This window comes from Oryx dammah, unplaced genomic scaffold, assembly GCF_014754425.2.
Source record: "Oryx dammah isolate SB20612 unplaced genomic scaffold, SCBI_Odam_1.1 HiC_scaffold_24, whole genome shotgun sequence".
In the NCBI taxonomy this organism is placed as follows: Eukaryota; Metazoa; Chordata; class Mammalia; order Artiodactyla; family Bovidae; genus Oryx; species Oryx dammah.
In genome coordinates, this window is record NW_024070208.1 from 49,081,848 (window position 1) to 49,103,296 (window position 21,449).

The window sequence follows — 21,449 nt, forward strand, 5'->3', positions numbered from 1 at the left end:
ATTAGTAAGAATTCTTTTAAAATCTCCACATCTGCAGGGGGTATCATAGAGAGGAAATAAAGAGCTACATTTTCATTGGCTATGCTGGTTACCTAGTTCAAATTTTTGAAATACTCCAACTTTTAAAATGGTGCTTATAGATAAAAGTATTTGCACAGTCATGTATTAGAATTGGCTTAGTTATTTACATTTAACTTTTCTTCATTTAACTTTGTATAACTATTGAGGCTATTAAAGATTACTAAATCTTCAGCTTTTTTTTTCTTTCTCAATTGTTTTTAACTTAAAATCGGAAAAAACAGCATGCTGTCTTTTCCTCTCTCTTTCTGTCTCTCTAGGATTTAAACTTTGTGAGGGCAGGACCTATATATTCTCTCCTTATAATAAACATGAAACTTTCTTCCTTGCTTACAGTTCAATAGGGCTCCCTTAATAAGTCAAATTCAGTGTGAATCCTTAAAAAGAATCTTTCCCATCTCCTTGAAAACATCTTTCTAGTAAAACGTGTTTGTTAAATGACTAGGAATCCTTTAACAAATAAAACATAACCCTGTTTGCTGCTCTTTCCCTCTGAGGTGATGATAAATTGCTGAGGAGTAAAAGCCCTCATACTAATAACAGAGGAAAATTGACTCTAAGATCCCATCATTTTGTTTACCAGCTGTCTTTACAATCCTATAATCACCCTAGCCACATTACAAAAACAAAAAAAAAATTGTTCAGAAATAGTAAAATAGACCAGAAACAAATGAACTCTGCTGAAATTAGTTTAAGCAGGGGAACAGGCTGGAAAGAAAGATTTGATCCAGAAACTTACCTATATCTCAGGCATGGTATCCGGTGACCACACACCCGGTGCTGAAACACAACTCAGGAGCATTACATCATCATGACAAACTTTCATTGGCTGCAGAAACCCCAAGGATAAGACAGGCTTTTAAGGTGCTGAGTGAAAACCCCTGTTGGTTCTTTATCATACTTTTGCCAAAATATTGAAAGACAGAATTTTCTAGTTTATGCTATCATGATTGAACTTACAAAACATTATTAACCATTTCCTAGGCTTATTTGGCTCCACTATAGTCACCAATTTTATATTTAACTCTAACCTGTTGGGAGAGTTTTTTCTTTTAAACATTAAAAAAATTTTTTTAAAGCTTATTTTTATTGAAGCTGCTCTTATTTCTCCTGTTACTCTTCAGGCTATTTTTCTCATTTTTAGACTACGTTTGACTCAGTAAATCTATTTTTCTCTCTATTACTTCTGTTTTTATTCTCTGTAGGCAAAAAGGGCCAGCACCCACAGATTCAAGAAAGCACAAGTTCTTTATTTATTTTGAGCAGTGTAGTTGGAACTAGTGCACCAAGCCCCTACTTCCTCATTCATTTTCATCATCAGCTTTTTTTCTGATTGAACTCTATGAGTTATTTGTGTCGTGCTCATTACCATGGTGATTTATAAACCAAAACCATGTGTGTGATTTGAGGGTGATGAAGAGCTTTCAGTGACTGAGTGAGTGATGGGGCGATCCTTAGGGTTTCTACACCCCCTCTGCATGCATTTCTACCACCCGAGGCAGAAGATTTTGATGTAGGGAAAGCTGATGTTTTCATAAAAAGAGAAACATTTTCGTGATTAGATTGCTCATTCAGGAGGTGACAATAATACCGCATTACTAATGAGTGTCAACCTCTTTGTCTGCCTTTCTTTGTCTCTGTCAGTTTGTCTGTCTCTATCTCCTTCTCTTAAATTTAGGACTACAGACAAGGACCCGGAGATGACAGGTGTGACTGAATCAGTGTCTCTTTTAGAGTTTCATGCTCACTCTCCTGGAGAATGCAATGACACCCCACTCCAGTAATCTTGCCTGGAAACTCCCATGGACAGAGGAAACTGCTGGGCTGCAGTCCATGGGAGTCGCGAAGAGTCAGACATGACTGAGCGACTTCCCTTTCACTTTTCACTCTCATGCATTGGAGAAGGAAATGGTAACCCACTCCAGTGTTCTTGCCTGGAGAATCCTGGGGACTGGGGAGCCTGGTGGGCTGCCGTCTGTGGGGTCGCACAGAGTCGGACACGACTGATGCGACTTAGCAGCAGCAGCAGCTCACTCTCCTAAGAACTTGACTCTCTGGTCCCTTAAAGACAAGTAAACACACACACACACACACATTCTCTATACATTCTCACAAGGAGAAACTGGGAAACCCGTGTCTAGTGCAAACCTGCTCAACTAGGAGACCTCCCAGACTCCCGTTCTCAGCCACGTGCCTTGGAAGGGACTCAACTGATCTATGGCAAGAGAAGGAGTGGCTCCTGAGAATGTGATCTCTAGAGAGATCCCTTAATTATTATTTCTTAGACTCTGGTCTGGAAAGAATAGCTATTGATTGTTTTTCCATTGTAAAGACTGATAATGAGGATTCAAGGCCCTAGATTAGAGTTTTGAGAGACTTAAGAACATTCTTTTAACAGTGATCAGAAAGGAGAGAGAACCCTTTCTTATTTTGTCTCTGCTAAGTGGAGGAACACATCTACTGGTCAGGAGTTTCAACACTGAGTGTGTGGTCATCAAATGCATGCCTGAGATATAGGTAAGTTTCTAGATCAAATCTTTCTAGGATCTACAAGGTAAAAGAAATCACTTTCCCTGCCCTCAAGGTGTTTTATATGAGGGAGGGCAGAGTTGACATTAATTCACAATTACTATTGAAATCTGATAGAAATACGACAGGTGTATATACAATGGTGGGCATCTCAGTGAGATTGCAAGATCCCCAAAAAGGGGGATATTTGAGGTGAATTTTTATGAAATAGAAGGTAGCTAACTTAAGGGAGAGTAAAGAATTCTGTTAAAGAAAACAGAATGGAAAGGAAAGGAGGAATGACTAGCATGGTTTGTTTGAGGAACAGCATATAGTTTTCCATTTACAGAAGGAAAGAGCAGTGTGGAAGAGGAGATTAGATGATAGATATGATCAAATCATGGAGGTTTGTGGGCTAAGCCAAGGGATATGGACTTTAACTTGAATACCACTGTAGGTCACCAAAGAACGATCATTAGATTTTGACTGAGCTCTCTTAGTCTAGTGGTAGCATAAGAAGGATGGGAACGGACTGGAACTGGGGATACAAGTTAGCCTGAGGTTCAGTTGGAGTCTTGGCAGGAAAGAGATGGCACTTTCCAGGGGCTAACTGTAGATGGATTACTGAGGGACTATTTACAGGGGTGTGAGCAGGGTTAAGGGAATTAGCAAAGGGTGGAAGCACCCAGGGAACCAAAATGGTAGGAAGCTCTTCATGATTTATGTCTATTACCAGAAGCTGAAACCAATGGGAGGCTGCAGAGAAGAAAAGCTAGACACAGCAGTAAGTAGAGATTACCTCTTGAGGTATAGAAGATAGTTCTATACAGAAGTGAAGAGGAAGTATCTTTTTAAAAAAAATTGGAGTATAGATGCTTTACAATTTTATGTTAGTTTCTGCTTACAGCAAAGTGAATCAGCCACACATTTACATATTTCCCTTCTTCCTTGGATTTCTTTCTCATTTAGGGCACTGCAGAGCACTGAGTAGAGTTCCTTGTTCTTTACAGCAGGATCTCATTAATTATCTATTTTATAAATAGTCATGTATTGATACCAATCCTAATCTGCCAATCCACCCCATCCCCACTCCCCCTTAGTATCCATACATTTGATCTCTATGTCTCTGTCTCTATTTCTGCTTTGCAAATAAGTTTATCTAGAGAGAAAGTGTCTTGAGGTGAGAGTATGATGGGAAATAAAAATATCCAGCATGGTTGCCTAGCATTGTCATCAAGGACAGAAACAAGCAAGACCTGAAGTCAGGTAGTGGGGCTTGGGAAAAGTAAACAGATATGAGAAATTTTAAGGAGATAGACTTAGTGGTATTGGCTAGTGGTGTGTTTGTGTGTGTGTGTGAAAGAGAGAGCAAAGGGAAATGGAAACTTCTCACTGCAGATGGTGACTGCAGCCATGAAATTAAAAGACGCTTACTCCTTGGAAGAAAAGTTATGACCAACCTAGATAGCATATTGAAAAGCAGAGACCTTACTTTGCCAACAAAGGTCTGTCTAGTCAAGGCTATAGTTTTTCCAGTGGTCATGTATGGATGTGAGAGTTGGACTGTGAAGAAAGCTGAGCGCCGAAGAATTGATGCTTTTGAACTGTGGTGTTGGAGATGACTCTTGAGAGTCCCTTGCACTGCAAGGAGATCCAACCAATCCATTCTGAAGGAGATCAGCCCTGGGATTTCTTTGGAAGAAATGATGCTGAAGCTGAAACTTCAGTACTTTGGCCACCTTATGCGAAGTGTTGACTCATTGGAAAAGACTCTGATGCTGGGAGGGATTGGGGGCAGGAGGAGAAGGGGACGACAGAGAATGAGATGGCTGGATGGCATCACTGACTGGATGGACGTGAGTCTGAGTGAACTCCGGGAGTTGGTGATGGACAGGGAGGCCTGGCGTGCTGTGATTCTTGGGGTTGAAAAGAGTCGGACACGACTGAGTGACTGAACTGAACTGAACTGAACCGAGGTAGGACAATTTGTGCTTTCTATTCTTGACAAATGGATGAATTGTTTTTTCATTGATAAAAAGAATTTCATGGATATATGCTATGTTCAGTCAACAAAAGTCATATTTGGAGAGTCCTGGAATATTTAGACAGAAAAGGCAATTATATCTCCATTTGGAGGTCAGATAAGAAATCAAGGATCAAAGATGGGGCTGCACCCTGGGGAGATGTGGGTATATGCATCATTTTCGAAGCCATGGATGTGGATGAGATCATCCAATGAGAAAGTGTATATAATGATGTAAAGAGAAGGGAGCTGACTGTGAGCCTGGGGCATCACATCCAAAGGGGCAGCTGGAGTAAGGGGTCCCAGAAAGGAAAACAGAGAAAGGAAATGTTCAGACAGAAGAAAAATAAAACAGGGAAAAGCAGTGTTTCATAATAATGGGGAAGAAAAGAGCTTCCAGAAGAAGGAGTGATTGAGAGAATAATTCTGGAGAGAAGTCAAGTGAGGTAAAAATCATATAAATCCCCATTGATTTGAGTATAGCATGGAGATCATTAGTAACCTTGGAAAGAATAGGTTTAGTACAGGAGTTTGCATGCCAGCATGTGTTGTGAACTGTCATCTGGCGGATGCTCTACCTACTGATTGGACCTATCTTATGAACACCTCTTTAGAGATAAATGTGAGATGAAAGCCAACATTTGGACTGGAGTTCTCAATGAGCTTAGAGAGAAGAGTACTTGGGGGTGAAAAGTGGTAAGTTGAAAGGTTTGGCTTTTGTGGTAAAAAGAACAGTTTGTGCTTTAAGGTTGTAAAAGTCATGCCAAGTGTATTAGTCAGCAAGGGCTAGTATATCAAAATACCCACACTGGATGGCTTAAACAACAGAAATTTATTTCTCACAATCTGGAAGCCCAAGATCAAGTGCAAGATCAAGGTTCTAAGATCCAGGCAGTGTTGATTTCTCTCAAGACCTATCTCCGTGGCTTAGAGATTCCACCTTCCTTCTGGGTCCTCCCATGGCCTTTCCTTTGTAGGCGGGCATATTTGGGATCTTCCTTTTCTTAGAAAGACACCAGTCTTATTGGAATAGGATCCACCCTCATGACCTCATTTAACCTTCAGTTCAGTTCAGTCGCTCACTTGTGTCTGACTCTTTGTGACTGCATGAACCGCAGCATGCCAGGCCTCCTTGTCCATCACAAACTCCCAGAGTCCACCCAAACTCATGTCCATCAAGTTGGTAATGCCATCCAACCATCTCATCCTTTGTCATCCCCTTCTCCTGCCCTCAATCTTTCCCAGCATCAGGGTCTTTTCAAATGAGTCAGCTCTTCACATCAGGTGGCCAAAGTATTGGAGTTTCAGCTTTAGCATCAGTCCTTCCAATGAACACCCAGGACTGATCTCCTTTAGGATGGACTGGTTGGATCTCCTCACAGTCCAAGGGACTCTCAAGAGTCTTCTTCAACACCATAGTTGAAACGCATCAGTTCTTTGGTGCTCAGCCTTTTTTTTAGTCCAGCTCTCACATCCATGAACACTGGAAAAACCATAGCCTTGACTAGATGGACCTTTGTTGGCAAAGTAATGTCTCTGCTTTTTAATATGCTGTCTAGGTTGGTCGTAACTTTCAAGGAGTAAGCATCTTTTAATTTCATGGCTGCAGTCACCATCTGCAGAGATTTTGGAGCCCAGAAAAATAAAGTCAGCCACTGTTTCCACTGTTGCCCCATCTATTTCCCATGAAATGATAGGACCGGATGCCATGATCTTAGTTTTCTGAATGTTGAGCTTTAAGCCAAGTTCTTCACTCTCCTCTTTCACTTTCATCAAGAGACTCTTTAGTTCTTCTTCACTTTCTGCCATAAAGGTGGTGTCATCTGCATATCTGAGGTTATTGAGATTTCTCCTGGCAATCTTGATTCCAGCTTGTGCTTCCTCCAGCCCAGCATTTCTCATGATGTTCTCTGCATATAAGTTAAATAAGCAGGGTGACAATATACAGCCTTGATGTACTCCTTTTCCTATTTGGAACCAGTCTGTTGTTCCATGTCCAGTTCTAACTGTTGCTTCCTGACCTGCATACAGGTTTCTCAAGAGGCAGGTCAGGTGGTCTGGTATTCCCATCTCTTTCAGAATTTTCCACAGTTTATTGTAATCCACACAGTCAAAGGCTTTGGCATAGTCAACAAAGCAGAAATAGATGTTTTTCTGGAACTCTCTTGCTTTTTCAATGATCCAGCAGATGTTGGCAATTTGATTTCTGGTTCCTCTGCCTTTTCTAAAACCTGCTTGAACATCTGGAAGTTCACGGTTCATGTATTGCTGAAGCCTGGCTTGGAGAATTTTGAGCATTACTTTACTAGCATGTGAGATGAGTGCAATTGTGTGGTAGTTTGAGCATTCTTTAAGCCCTGTCCCCAGATAGAGTTACATTGGGGGTTAAAGCTTCAGATGTGAATTTTGCAGAGACACAATTCAGTCCATAATAGTGTGGGTTAGGAGAGTGAACTACTGTAGTGAAGAGTGAGAGAAGATCATCCGAATGGAGGCAACCCAACAACTTGTACTCTCCCAATAATGCAAGCCTGCATTTTGTGACTGAACTTTTTTGAATCATTATCTTCCTGTGGAGTTTTTATTGAATTTGCAAAATGAAGCTAGGAAGAAAAGCATAGCCATCAGTAGTAGTATAATTATTATGCTTATCTATAAAACATGCAAGACTTTTATCAAGAAAACTTGGAAATCAGCTAAACATTTAATAATTTTTTGTAGGACACTTTTGTAAGGCAAGTTGAAGAGTCTCTCTTTGTATATGTTTGTATATATCTATCTCTCTATATCGACCATACTCACATACATGTATATTTTTGCCTGTGGAGAAATGTGTTAGAAGGTGAATTTAGCTGATATGGAAATTCATGTGGAATAGTTTAGAATGAAAGTTCCACATATTCACATGGGATAGTCTACTTTTTCACATAGAATTATGAAATATGGAGTAGTTTTATATGTGATCACTTAATGAATTAAATGATCACATAATGATTAATCATTCAGTTCAGCTGCTCAGTCGTGTCCAAGTCTTTGTGACCCCATGGACTGCAGCATGCCAACCTCCCTGTCCATCACCAACACCCCACAGTTTACTCAAACTCATGTCCATTGAGTTGGTGATGCTATCCAGCCATCTCATCCTCTGTCGTCCCCTTCTCCTCCCGCCTTCAGTCTTTCCCAGCTTCAGGGTCTTTTCCACTGAGTCAGTTCTTCGCATCAGGTGGCCAAAGTATTGGAGTTTCAGCTTCAACATCAGTCCTTCCAGTGAATATTCAGGACTGGTTTCCTTTAGGATGGACTGGTTGGATCTCCTTGCAGTCCAAGTGACTCTCAAGAGTCTTCTCCAACACCACGGTTCAAAAGCATAAATTCTTCTGCACTCAGCTTTCTTTATAGTCCAACTCTCACATCCGAATATGACGAAAACCCATAGCTTTTACTAGACAGACATGAATTTGAACACACTCCAGGAGACAGTGGACAGAGGAGCCTTACATGTTGTAGTTCATGGGGTCACAAAGAATCTGACAACTAAACAACACCACCAACAAAAATAGTCCTTGACACATGCTTAGCCCGTGCTTGTGTGTGTTTACAGTGTACTTATTTTCACAGCTGGAAATACCAGGAAACAAAAAAAAAAAACAATCAGGTATTACTTGTTAGTGTCATTTCTCTAAAGACAGAACTGAGGCTCACGAACTAATTAGCAAACGATTAGCAAAACATTTGCAAGAAAGAGTTTAGCTGCCATTTCCCCCCCCTACTGTCTACATTAGCACAAATTCAGTAATTTCTTTCTCTAAGTAAATTAAGTTGTTTTAAATTTCACTCATTAACCACATATTCCCCAAGAAGCATCATCATGTCATTTTAAAGTTCAGAGGCTACTGTACCATCTAGTTAGCTAACTTTTTAGTCTTCAACTCAGAAACAGGGAAAGGAATGCTACCCAAATCCCTGGTTCCTGGCCCTAAAAACTGGAACCTGGACTCTGGGAGTCCCTTTACTCTCCAGGGTTCAGTTTGCTCTTCTGAAAGATGAGACATTTGGTATAATCTCTTGTCACTCTAAACTCCTATGTTCCCATAACTTTTGCTTTCCAAGATTTCTAGGGATTTGCTTGCTTGCTTGCTAAGTCGCTTCAGTTGGGTCTGACTTTGTGATCCCAAGGAGTGTAGCCCACCAGGCTCTTCTGTCCATGGGACTCTCCAGGCAAGAATACTGGAGTAGGTTGCCATTCTCTCCTCCAGGGGATTTTCCTGACCCAGGGAACGAACCTGCATCTCTTGTGTCTCCTACATTGGCAGGTGAGTTCTTTACCACTAGCACTACCTGGGAAGCCCTTCTAGGGATGCACACGGGGTCAACACTGATTCAGATATAATTCTCAAACCTGGAAGCTAAGTTACCAAGAAACAGCATGGCTGGCACTGGAAATAGTAAATTATGCAGACTGCTTTGGCACACAAGGGTGTCTCAGTTTGTCAAGAGGTACTGTGAAAAGTCTCAAAATGAGATTAACTGTATTCTACTTAATTGAAACATATCATAGGTGAGAAAGCAATGGAATGCACTGATTAGTCAAATATGATCATTGCCAGAACTCAAGTGTATTAGAAAACATTGGAATAAGTTATTACACACAGATCAGAAAAGTCTTATTTTTTTTAAGTGGGGAAAAATCAAGGTTATAGAAGCATTGATTGTATAAACATAGAAGGAATAAATTTGGTTATACAAAGTAAAAAGAGGTTTGAAACTTAATAAACGCCAAAAGACCTTTGAAAAAGGAAATAAAATTGAAGATCACATCACTAGATTATATTTCAAGGTAGGGTAATGTGATGTAAAAATAAAAGTTCTCCAATAATTCTTGGCAGTGGCCAGAGGACTGGAAATGGTCAGTTTTCATTCCAATCTCAAAGAAAAGCAATGCCAAAGAATGCTCAAACTACCACACAATTGCATTCATCTCACGCATTAGTAAAGAAATGCTCAAAATTCTCCAAGCCAGGCTTCAACAGTACGTGAACCTTGAACTTCAAGTGTTCAAGCTGGATTTAGAAAAGGCAGGGGAACCAGAGATCAAATTGCCAGCATCCATTGGATCACTGAAAAAGCAGGAGAGTTCCAAAAAAATATCTACTTCTGCTTTATTGACTACACCAAAGCCTTTGACTGTGTGGATCACCACAAACTGTAGAAAATTCTTAGCGAGATGGGACTACCAGGCCACCTGACCTGCCTCCTGAGATATCTGTATGCACATCAAGAAGCAACAGTCAGAACTGGACATGGAACAACAGACTGGTTCCAAATAAGGAAAGGAGTACGTCAAGGCTGTATATTGTCACCCTGCTTATTTAACTTATATGCAGAGTACATCATGAGAAACACTGGATTGGATGAAGTACAAGCTGGAATCAACATTGCTGGGAGAGATATCAGTTAACCTCAGATATGCAGACGACACCACCCTTATGGCAGAAAGTGAAGAAGAACTAAAGAGCCTCTTGATGAAAGTGAAAGAGGAGAGTGAAAAAGTTGGCTTAAAACTCAACATCAGAAAACTAAGATCATGGCATCTGGTCCTGTCACTTCATGGTAATAGAAGGGGAAACAGTGGCAGACTTTATCTTTTTGTGCTCCAAAATCACTGCAGATGGTGACTGCAGCCATGAAATTAAAAGATGCTTACTCCGTGGAAGAAAAGTTATGACTACCCTATATAGCATATTAAAAAGCAAAGACATTACTTTGCCAACAAAGGTCCATCTCGTCAAAGCTATGGCTTTCCCAATGGTCATGTATGGATGTGAGAGTTGGACTATAAAGAAAGCTGAGCACCGAAGAATTGATGCTTTTAGACTGTGATGTTGGAGAAGACTCTTGAGAGTCCCCTGTCCTGCAAGGAGATCCAACCAGTCCATCCTAAAGGAAATTAGTCCTGAATATTCATTGGAAGGACTGATGCTGAAGCTGAAACTCCAATACTTTGGTCACCTGATGCAAAGAACTGACTCATTGGAAAAGACCCATATGCTGGGAAAGATTGAAGGTGAGAGGTGAAAGGGACAACAGAGGATGAGATGGTTGGATGGCATCACCAACTCAATGGACATGAGCTTGCATAAACTCCAGGAGTTGGTGATGGACAGGGAGGCCTGGCATGTTGCAGTCCATGGGGTCACAAAGAGTCAGACATGACTGAATAACTGAACTGAACTGAATTGAGTAATTCTTGAGCTAGATTCTAGGTAACCTAACATAGTTAGGAAAATCCTGAAGCACTCACAAGACATTAGTGACCAGCAGTTTTTGGCTCTAGCTATAACATATATTGAGCAGTTCAAAGATAATTTTTGTTACATACTATTTACGGCAATTTCTAAGTACAAACTTTGTTATTAGGCCAAGAATGTACATGCTTTAAGAGCTCCAAAGGAAAGAAATCAGAAAAAAAGAATGAAATAGAAAGAGTAGTATCAACTCAAGGAGATGTCTGGAATACCAAGGTTCTATCTAATGGAAAAACAAAACAAGGTAGATTTTAAAACTGATGAGAGAGAATTAGGAGGTCTATGCTATTTCAGTTAAAATTCTGAATCTGGAACAAAAATGGAAAAGCAATTTTAGGATTAAAAAGCTAGTTTATTAAAAATCCAGCTTAAGTATTTTTCCCCCATTGCTGCAAAATACCATTTTTATTGAAAAGGAAAATGATTTTCTAAACATCATGAATTTAATTTTTTCTGGTTATAGAATACACCAATCTTGCTTTCTATTCTGTCTTCTGAATGACAGTTCCAGGCTAGTAAAAATCCATGATACCCATCGTCCAGCCACCTCCAGTGTTTTCATACACAAGAATGAATGTGGGATTCATCTCTCTATCTATAGATTCATCTAATCTATTCTCTTGTAGGTCAGCTGGTAAAGAATCCACCTGCAATGTGAGAGTCCTGGGTTCTATCCCTGGGCTGGGAAGATACCTTGGAGAAGGAAAAGACTACTCACTCCAGTATTCTGGCCTGGAGAATTCCATGGACTATATGGGGTCGTGAAGAGTCTGACACCACTGAGGCACTTTCACTTTCACTGTCATCACCCCTGCTGCTGCTAAGTCGCTTTAGTCATGTCCGACTCTGTGCGACCCCATGGGCGGCAGCCCACCAGGTTCCCACATCCCTGGGATTCTCCAGGCAAGAAAACTGGAGTGGATTGCCATCTCCTTCTCTAAAGAATGAAAGTGAAAAGTGAAAGTGAAGTCACTCAGTTGTGTCCAACTCTTAGTGACTCCATGGACTGCAGCCTACCAGGCTCCTCCATCCATGGGATTTTCCAGGCAAGAGTACTGGAGTGGGGTGCCATTGTCATCACCCCTATCCTATGGGTGGTTTTTGAAAGTTAAAAAATATTGTTATTGCATTTTACTGAATTAGCTAAAATTTAATCTTAGAAGGCTCCAGGTGCTTTGGAATGTACCGAAAAAGAACTTGGGGGAGGGAGGAAGGAAGTTTCTTTCTGAATTTGAGGAAGGTGGAATCCTGAGACCCTTCACAGTTAATTCCCAAATCTCCAACAATCTTCTCTTACCTTGCAATCAGATGCATGATGGTTTCAACTTTCTAGGATCATGTAATTCATAAAGTTATACGTGCCACACTAGGTATCATTCAATATTACTCAAGATGTTTTAGATGCTAAAATATGGCAATTTAAATTTCCTCTTTGAGTCTGGCTTGGCATTCAGGCTCTGTAGAGGAAGTCTTAAAATTTTAGGATCAATATTTGAAAGCAGAAGAGACTGAACCAGACCTGCCTGTGAGTGTTTGAGGGTCTCCTATGGAGGTGTGCATTTGCGGTGGCCTGCCTCAGGGCCAAAGGCACTGTTAGCTGCAGTCTTGAGAGGCGCCTATTGGCCTAAGTCAATAGTTTTAGCCCTACTATAGAGCCTATCTAGGAAAGCATTGCCTCAGGCCAGACAGCTAACAGGGAGGGAGCACAGCCCCACTCATCAGCAGACAATTGGATTAAAGATTTACTGAACATGGCCCTGTCCACCATAGCAAGACCCAGTTTTCCCCACAGCCAGTTCCTCAATGAAGCTCTGAGTCATGGCATGCAGGATGGGTCATGGTGGAGAGTTTTTGACAAAACATGGTCCTATGGAGAAGGGCATGGCAAACCACTTCAGTATTCTTGCCTCGAGAATCCCATGAACAGTATGAAAAGGTAAGAAGAAATGATACCAGAAGATGAACCCCACAGATCAGTAGGTGTCCAATATGCTACTGGGGAAGAGCTGAGAAATAGCTCCAGAGAGAATGAAGAGTCTAGGCCAAAGCAGAAATGACGCCCAGTTGTGGATATGTCTGGTGGTAAAAGTAAAGTCCAATGCTGTAAAACCAATATTGCATAGGAACCTGGAATGTTAGGTCCATGAATCAAGGTAAATTGGACATGGTTAAGCAGGAGATGGCAGGAGTGAACACTGACATTTAAAAATCAATGAACTAAAAGGTACAGGAATGGGTGAATTTAATTCAGATGTCTATTGTATCTATTACTGTGGGCAAGAATCCCTTAGAAGAAATGGAATAGCCCTCATAGTCAACAAAAGAGTCTAAAATGCAGTACTTGGGTGCAATCTCAAAAACAATAGACTGGGACCTCTGTTTGTTTAAAAGATCACAGTAATCCAAGGCTATGCCCCAACCACTGATGTTGAAGAAGCTTAAGTTGACCAGCTCTATGAAGAGCTACAACACTTTCCAGAACTAGCACCAAAAAGGAGTGTCATTTTCATCATAGGGGATTGGAATGCAGAAGTAGGAAGTCAAGAGATCCATGGAGTAACAGGCAAGTTTGGCCTTGGAGTACAAAATGAAGCAGGGCAAAGGCTAACAGAGTTTTGTCAAGAGAACATTCTGGTCATAGCATACCCCCTTTTCCAACAACACAAGAGAGGACTCTATACCTGGACATCACCAGATGGTCAAGGCCGAAATCAGATTAATTATATTTGCAGCCAAAGATGGAGAAGCTCTATACATTTGGCAAAAACAAGACCTGGAGCTGACTGGCTCAGATATCAGTTCCTTATTGCAAAATTCAGGCTTAAATTAAAGAAAGTAGGGAAAACTCTAGCCCATTCAGGTATGGCCTAAATAAAATGCCTTATGATTATGCAGTGGAGGTGATGAATAGATTCAAGGGATTAGATCTGGTAGATACAGTGCCTGAAGAACTATGGATGGAGATTAATAGCATGTACTAACTAGGAGGCAGTGACCAAAACCATCTCAAAGAAAAATGCAAGAAAGCAAAGTGGTTGTTTGAGGAGACTTTACAAATAGCTGAGGAAAGAAGAGGAGTGAAAGACAAGAGAGAAAGGGAAAAATATAGCCAACTGAATTCAGAGTTCCAGAGAATAGCAAGGAGAGATAGGAAAGCCTTCTTAAATGAACAATGCAAAGAAATAGAGGAAAACAGAATAGGAAAGACTAAAGATCTCTTCAAGAAAATTAGTGATACCAAGGAAACACTTCATGTAACCATGGGCATGATAAAGGGAAGAAATAGTAAGGGCCTAACAGAAATGAAGATCATGGCATCCGGTCCCATCACTTCATGGGAAATAGATAGGGAAACAGTGGAAACAGTGTCAGACTTTATTTTTTTGGGCTCCCAAATCACTGCAGATGGTGATTAGAGCCATGAAATTAAAAGATGCTTACTGTTTGGAAGACAAGCTATGACCAACCTAGATAGCATATTCAAAAGCAGAGACATTACTTTGCCGACTAAGGTCCATCTAGTCAAGACTATGGTTTTTCCAGTAGTCATGTATGGATGTGAGAGTTGGACTGTGAAGAAGGCTGAGCGCTGAAGAATTGATGCATTTGAACTGTGGTGTTGGAGAAGACTCTTGAGAGTCCCTTGGACTGCAAGGAGATCCAACCAGTCCATTCTGAAGGAGATCAGCCCTGGGATTTCTTTGGAAGGAATGATGCTAAAGCTGAAACGTTGGCCACCTCATGTGAAGAGTTGACTCATTGGAAAAGACTGATGCTGGGAGGGATTGAGGGCAGGAGGAGAAGGGGACGACCGAGGATGAGATGGCTGGATGGCATCACTGACTTGATGGACATGAGTCTGAGTGAACTCCAGGAGTTGGTGATGGACAGGGAGGCCTGGCGTGCTGCGATTCATGGGATCGCAAAGAGTCAGACACGACTGAGCGACTGAACTGAACTGAACTGAACAGAAACAGAAGAGACTAAGAAGAGGTGGCAAGAATACACGGAAAAATTATACAAAAAAAAAGTCTTAATGACACAGTATCCACAATAGTGTGGTCACTCACCTAGGCAGACATTCTGGAATGTGAAGTCAAGTGGGCCTTAGGAAGCATCACTACAAACAAAGTTAGTGGAGGTGATGGAATTCCAGCTAAGCTATTTCAAATCTTAAGAGATGATGCTGTTAAAGTGCTGCACTCAACATGTCAACAAATTTGGAAAACTCAGCAGTGGCCACAGGACTGGAAAAAGTCAATTTTCATTCCAATATCAAAGAAGGGCAATGTCAAAAAATGTTCAAACTACTGCGCAGTTGTACTCATTTCACATGCTAGCAAGGTAATGCTCAAAATCCTTCAAGCTAGGCTTCAACAGTATGTGAACTGAGAACTTCCAGATTTACAAGCTTGATTTAGAAAAGGCAGAGGAAGAACCAGAGATCAAATTGCCAACATCCACTGGATCATAGAAAAAGCAACAGAATTCCAGAAAAACATCTACTTCTGCTTCATTGACTATGCTAAAGCCTTTCATTGTGTTTATCACAACAAACTGTGAAAAATTCTTCAAGGGATGGGAATATCAGACCATCTTACTTGCTTCCTCAGAAGCCTATATGCAGGTCAAGAAGCAACAGTTAGAACTGGACATGGAACAATGTACTGGTTCAAAACTGGGAAAGGAGTATGTCAAGAATATATGTTGTCATCCTGCTTATTTAACTTACATGCAGAGCACATCATGCGAAATGCCCTACTGGATGAAGCACAACTGGAATGAAGATTGCTGAGAGAAATATCAATAACCTCAGATATGCAGATGTTACCACCTTTATGGCAGAAAGTGAAGAACTAAAGTGGCTCTTGATGAAACTGAAAGAGGAGAGTGAAAAAGTTGGCTTAAAACTCAATATTAAAAAATGAAGATCATGGTATCCAGTCTCAACACTTCATGGCAAATAGGTGAGGAAACGATGGAAACAGTGACAGATTTTATCTTCTTGGACTTCAAAATTACTGTGAATTATGAGTGCAGCCACGAAATTAAAAGTCACTTGCTTCTTGAAAGAAAAGCTATGACAAACCTAGATAGCATATTAAAAAGCAGAGACATCACTTTGTTGACAAAGGTCTGTATAATCAAAGCTATGGTTTTTCTAGTAATCATGTATGGATGTGAGAGTCTGACCATAAAGAAGGCTGAGTGCTGAAGAACTGGTATTACTGAAATGTGGTGCTAGAGAAGACTCTTGAGAGTCCTTTGGATAACAAGGAGATCAAACCAGTGAATTCTATAAGAAATCAACCCTGAATATTCATTGGAAGGACCGATGCTGAAGCTGAAGCTCTAATATTTTGGCCACCTGATGTGAAGTGGCAACTTGTTGGAAAAGACCCTGATTCTGGGAAAGATTGAAGGCAGGAGAAGAGGGGATTACAGAGGATGAGACGGTTGGGTGGTATCAGTGAACTAAACGGACACATGGGTTTGAGCAAACTACAGAATATAGTGGAGGACAGGAAAGCCTGGCCTTCTGTGGTTCATGGGCTTGCAAAGAGTCAGACAGGACTTAGTGACTGAAAAACAACAACAATTTTAAAGCAGACATTCTTTATGGACTAAGTCCACAGGTTTCTCAGAAGGGTTTGCCTGCCTCCCAAAGCATGTCACAAAATGTACAGTTGTACCTTTCAGATCTGGCTAACTAAACATGCATTTCATTTTCAGTTGTAGACTCAATGTGCATGAAATAAACAAGCAACCTCTGAGGTTTGAGTTTTAGTAGCAACAAGGATGTGCATAAAATTGATCTTTGTTCTTACCTAAGGATTCTCTCTCACTGGTGACTAATGGACACTTTTTGTCATAGAGTATTCAAGGTATTACTTACATGATTTTGGTCTGTTTATCTACTGCAGTTGTATTCAGTGAGTTCATTTCTAAAAGATTTCCCTTCTTTTTTCTGGAAGGAATTTCTGTCATTTATTTGAGAATGCAGTACTTTTCTTGGGCCCCCCCCCCACATCAACCAAACACTGCATTCTCCTTCACACAGCATCCATCAAACAACAGTCATCAAGGAAAGAGAGCAGGGGAAGAAAGAATCTTCCCACGTAACTGGGCGTCTGCTCAGACAAAGCTCATGTAGCATCAGACAGTCATATTAGAAGGCACTATATAAACACAGGCAGGAAGGGTTGTGCTAACACTCTTTCCCTCTTAATAACTAAAAATAATCTGTAATTTAAAGCTATATATTAATAGAATATGGCCCATTTTGTTTAGTGAACATAATAAATGCAGCTTCTGCTATACATATAAATAAATATATTAAAGAAATTCTTTACCTGGAAGAAAACTTGGCATATATACATCATCTTAGAATTTACCAGGAGTTTTGTTAGCTTATTGTCCTAATAATTCATTTGTTTGTTTGTTTACACAATACTAATGAGCAAAATAGTCTAACAGGATTTCTAATTACATGAGGTACATATTGATGACATTTAGAAGTTGGTACAATTATGATTTTATAATTACTGCCTATAGAAAATACACTGAGCCCCATGAGAGCCAAAGCAATAACCTAGAAAGACTTTGCTTTCCTGCTGGAAGTATATCTTGTGATTCCCTTTTTGGTAATTTCAGTTAGACCTTGGCTGTAACAGTCAACTGATCATACTGGACTTTATTATGCTAAGACAAATTTTATCTTTGATTCAGTATTCTATGTATGTGGTAATACAGATATTAGAACTGCTTCACATTCCTATTATATCCGGTATAGCTTTAACCCTGGTGCAAAGTTATGGTTTCTCCTCGCTAATTTAGTTCTATGGGGTCGCACAGAGTTGGACACGACTGAAGTGACTTAGCAGCAGCATAAGATTGACTAGAGTTCTGTATGATGATGTTCTGCTTTGATGATGATGTAGGATGATGCCTTTGGCTTTCTAAAAAGAGTACCTCTATTTGGAATGTATTTAATATGAGATTTCAAGAAGTTAAAGATGATAAAGATTAGAAAGACTGGATGTCAAGTTATGAAAGATAAGTTGTCATAAAAATTTAACTGAATTATTATAATTTAATGAACAAACATAATTTAATTATTAATAAATTTAATGACATGTATACATAGTAACAGGGGCTTCCCAGGTGCCTCAGCAGTAAAGAATCTGCCTGCAAAGCAGGAGACACAGGTTCAATCTCTGGGTCAGGAAGATCCCTGGAGAGGGAAATGGCATCCCACTCCAGTATTCTTGCCTGGAAAACCCTACAGACAGAGGAGCCTCACAGGCTGCAGTCCATGGGGTTGCAAATAACTGGACATGACTTAGCGACTAAACAGCAGCAGCAGCATACACAATAATGCTTAATATGATCAGAGCTATTTGAAAGCAAAAGGTCTATATGGAAAAAATGTTTACCTGGTTCATAATTTGTTAACTTGTGTTTTACCTCGTTTAGCATACTTGAAGGAAAATGAACATTTATTGAATACCTACTGTGATCTAACTGTTATACTGGGTGCTGTATATGCTTTAGTGCACTTAATGCTCTCTTTGATACTAGCTAGTAAAGAGGAAATGTAACTTGATCATGGTCAAGGAGACAGGTTTACTCAGGGCTGTTTTACTAAAGCTACACAGTAATGCTTCCTCATTTAAATACACCAAAAGCCACTTTAAAGATCATTAACTTGGTTAAAAGCTGTAAGAAAAATGAATGCTTCTCTTTTTATTGCTTATTTTTGAATATTTTCAGTAGTAATGATTAGAAGCTGAAAACAGCTAAATAGTTGAGCATATATAATTTGCTTCTTACAGAGCATGTTTCATCTCATGACTCCCAAAACTAATTACGATACTAGATTTATCTATTAATTTCCAAAAGAAAGTAAATACTGTTACGGTGAGAGTCCATAAATACCAACATACTTGGTCCTAAAGAAGCTGGTCTCCAGTCTATGAAGCACTTCATAGTCATTACCAATTCAGGAGCCAAGAAGTCTTCAAGCACTGACTCTCTTGACTGCTTCTAAGCTCTCTCGCAGATTCCGCAGACAACTCAGGGTCTTCTTTTCTCCTAGATTCACTAAGAACCATTTTGCTTTTTCCTAATGTTTTAAACCATCCATTTATATTTCCATAGTCTCACAATTAATTTATTAAAGTCACGACTCTAGATTTATTATGTGGTTGTTGATGGGTGTCTTTATTTTACCTGTATTATTGACTGATTTATTGATTGATTAACTTAACACACAACTACTGAGAGTGAACCACATGTAAGATTCTAATCTGGATGTCCTAGGATGAAATAAGATGACTGTTAATTGATGCTTGACTTCAAGAGGGTTAGCTGCTATCTAATGAGTAGGATAAGCATAGGAAGAACAAACTATAATTCATACCAGAATTTGATTAAGATACATGTAATGGGAGAAACAAGTGATTAACTTTTTCTTAAGGGAACAAATCATATCATTTCTTGGCTCAAAACCTTTAGTGATTCTCCATTATGCCTAGGCTTACACAGTCTGTATCCAACATTCATTTATTCAATGATGATTTAATTTTAACCATTCCAACCTTATCTAATCACTAGCCTCCAGTACTCAATACACCCTTAATATATTCATTATAATCCTGATAAAACTACCTCTTCCAGAAAGTGTTCCTTGACCAGGCCCATCTAAAATGCTTTCTTTCTCTTGGCAACATGTGCAATATAATCATTTAATACAGTGGATTAATAAATGCTTCCCCAGCCCCCAAGTACTTAAGTGCAATTCAAACCTCCTAGAAAGTGATCAAATCTATATTTCTTTCTCTGTAATAACTCATGTTATATATGATAAACAGCCAGTAAATATTTGGTGATTGATCTATATCAGATGTCAGAGAGCCTGTTTGGTTCACTATTTTTACCTTTGCTGAGAGGTTCCCTGTAGAATGAGTCTTCTTTGAGTATGATTATGTTGCTGAAGCTAAAATGCAGTAATATTTATTATCTATTGTAATGGTTTATATATGTTTTTTTTTCTAATTTGGCTGTAGTATCTTTTTAAGATCAAATTTTTACCAATGAGATTATGTTGTCATTGAAAATAAGAAATAAAATTCAATTTACCAGCAACTTATCATAAACTACCAATTAATGTGTGAAAAGAGCTTGGCTAGGGAAAAAAAAAAAAACTAAACAAAACATATATTCAACGCAATGTAACATACATAATGCATGTTGTGATATTTGCACATATCCCAAGAATACAGCTTGATGAATAACACAGATCAAGAAAGAGCATATTCCCAGTACTTCCAAAGTTCCTTTCTACTTCCCTGTATTGTCATAGGTTTTCCAAAATATTTTTTTTCCAATTTGCATTCACTTCATCAGTATGCAAATTCTCAGTTCTTCCATTTCTACAGTACCCCTTAGTTTTGTCAATCTATTTAACTTTGGCTATTCTAAATTTTTCAAGGGGTGTGTAATGTTGTCATGTTTTATTTTACAATTCCTGATAACTAACGAGACTAGCATGTTTTCCTGTGTTTACTGGCCATTGGTATATCCTCTTTTATGAAATGTCTAAGACTTTTGCTCATTTTTCAATTAAGTTCTTCATGTACTTGGCATAAGTGTCACTCATTCATAAATGTTTCAGCCACTATTTTCTCCTGTCTGTGGCTAACCTCTTAAACTCTCTTGAAGGTTTCTTCTGAGATACAGAATTTCTTAGTTTTAATTTATAATGAATGGTTTTTTAGTTCTGTTTAGAAAATCTTTGCCTATTGCAAAGATTTGAAGACAAGTTCTTGCATTATTTTCTAGAAGCCTTAATCTGGCACCATTAACATTTAATAATCCAGATTAATAATTCATCTGGAATTGATTTTTGTATATGGTCTTAGTTAGGAGTCAACGTGCAGTTGATTCCATGTGCTCATCCAATTAACTCATGATCATCTACTGGAAAGTCCGTCCTTTCCCAGAACCACTTTTTGCAGTTCCAGTTTTGTAATGTCAGTTCGGTTCAGTCGCTCAGTCGTGTCCGACTCTTTGCGACCCCATGAATCGCAGCACGCCAGGCCTCCCTGTCCATCACCAACTCCCGGAGTTCACTCAGACTCATGTCCATCAAGTCGGTGATGCCATCCAGCCATCTCATCCTCTGTCGTCCTCTTCTCCTCCTGCCCTCAATCCCTCCCAGCATCAGGGTCTTTTCCAATGAGTCAACTCTTCGCATGAGGTGGCCAAAGTATTGGAGTTTCAGCTTCAACATCAGTCCTTCCAATGAACACTCAGGAATGATCTCTTTTAGGATGGACTGGTTGGATCTCCTTGCAGTCCAAGGGACTCTCAATAATCTTCTCCAACACCACAGTTCAAAAGCATCAATTCTTTGGCACTCAGCTTTCTTCACCGTCCATCTCTCACATCCATACATGACTACTGGAAAAACCATAGCCTTGACTAGACAGACCTTTGTTGGCAAACTAATGTCTCTGCTTTTCAATATGCTA